Source organism: Opisthorchis viverrini (assembly GCF_000715545.1).
Source record: "Opisthorchis viverrini unplaced genomic scaffold opera_v5_146, whole genome shotgun sequence".
Taxonomy (NCBI): Eukaryota; Metazoa; Platyhelminthes; class Trematoda; order Opisthorchiida; family Opisthorchiidae; genus Opisthorchis; species Opisthorchis viverrini.
In genome coordinates this window covers 1,006,323-1,007,884 of record NW_008751801.1, presented here as the reverse complement: position 1 = coordinate 1,007,884, position 1,562 = coordinate 1,006,323, and the positions used below count along the sequence as shown (strand labels likewise).

The following is a 1,562-nucleotide window of genomic DNA, read 5'->3' as shown; positions in this document are numbered from 1 at the left end:
TTCCCTCCCTCACCCACTCTTTTTCTCTTCTCTTCACCGTAGGGCTTTTAATACAATTATATATATATATATATATAACTAGACGAACCTTATGGTTGTACGGCAGTGAAGCATCAGTGCCAACACTGATGTTGCTGTCTTTGATGATGATGGTGATCAACATGCAAACCCAACGTTGGAATAATGATAAAGTAGGAACTGCGTCACCATTGTACAGTTCGATAAGCAACCTTGTCTGCTATAAAGGTTACTCAGAAAGCTTGACTCTGTTAACAAAATATAACGAGCCGCATCTGGTATACGCCTTACTATGTTGGAGTCCGCGACCTAAGCAATGTACACGAACATAAGGACAATCACAACAAATTGGTGAGCAGGTTGTTGAGTCAGCAACCAAGCAGTGTCGACAATATGCATTTATTTTACCCACTGGTTTACCTAGGATTTCTGGGCAACCGAAAGCTTGACCACAACGTTTTTCTGAATTCACCACACCCATGTTGTGACATGCTAAATAGCTTGGGGGTCATCCATTGAAAATATTCGCACAGCACTAGATGTTGGGTTGCCGTGAAGACTGGTTAACTGTTCAAGTCAAACGCAACTGGATCCCACTGCCTGGCGACATGGTCTGCGCTCCTTCGATGGAATATTTTGAGGACCGTATAGTCAGAACGCCAGAAAACGTTACTATACGGACAACCAAAGTAGTCCCATTGGACCGACCGTGCTATCACGTTCCCTCTTTCCTTCTAACCTTATGTTTAAAACTATACATCAGACCGCACGTATGGAGGCGTATGTTTGGCTGGTACGCGCTCCGTCCAAACTAGCCTGAGATAGTTCAATGATTAAAATGTGACTCACCGGCCCGAAGTTCCGTGGTCCGAACCCAACCTCAGCATTCCGACTGCTCCTGTCTGAGTTTCGGCAACGTGACAGTGTCTGAGCTGTCGTGAATTATTCGGAGAGCACGGCATCGAAAGTGTTACAGCTGAACATTTTTTGCTTATTATTCTATCCAAACGCCACTAGGGCTGAGTGTTGGAGCAGTTCGCAAGAAATTCCAACCCAGTTTGAAATCGTCTAACCACCTTCACCTGCAGCCTTTACATTCAGTGTTTCTGGTGAAACTTAAGCGCCTCCTTCCACATGACATAAATGTTTGAAATGTTCAGCATTAACAACTCAAGAAATTAAACAAACTGAGTATTCCCGGCAGCCCAAATAGAGCGGCCGTACTGTGGTTAAAATAGGTTATTCCATGGTTAATTCAGTGTAGCTCTAATCCGCGCATCATGAAGTTCCGCTGGAACAAATAGCCACATAACTCGTTCTTAGAACACAAAATTTCAGCACTTTCCGAAGATGAATCATTCCAACTGATCTGCGTTTAGAGTGCAGCAATTACAAAAGTGTTTAGCTGCTTGTTTATAGCGAATTTTTGGTGAACGGGGTTTGTCAGAATATATATATATATATTATTGTCTACCTGTGGGCTCCTTTTGCCCAACAAAGTGGATAAAACGAGGTCAAATTTACCTATCGGATGTAGCGCAAAG

The 1,562-nt window shown here is 43.2% G+C and overlaps 1 protein-coding gene across 1 annotated transcript in view; it reads left to right on the top strand.

Moving 5' to 3' along the window:
* Window positions 1-1,562, top strand: part of T265_06754 (hypothetical protein) — a gene marked incomplete at both ends in the record, with an annotated part of 5,022 nt that overhangs the window by 2,595 nt on the left and 865 nt on the right. The window lies entirely within an intron of this gene.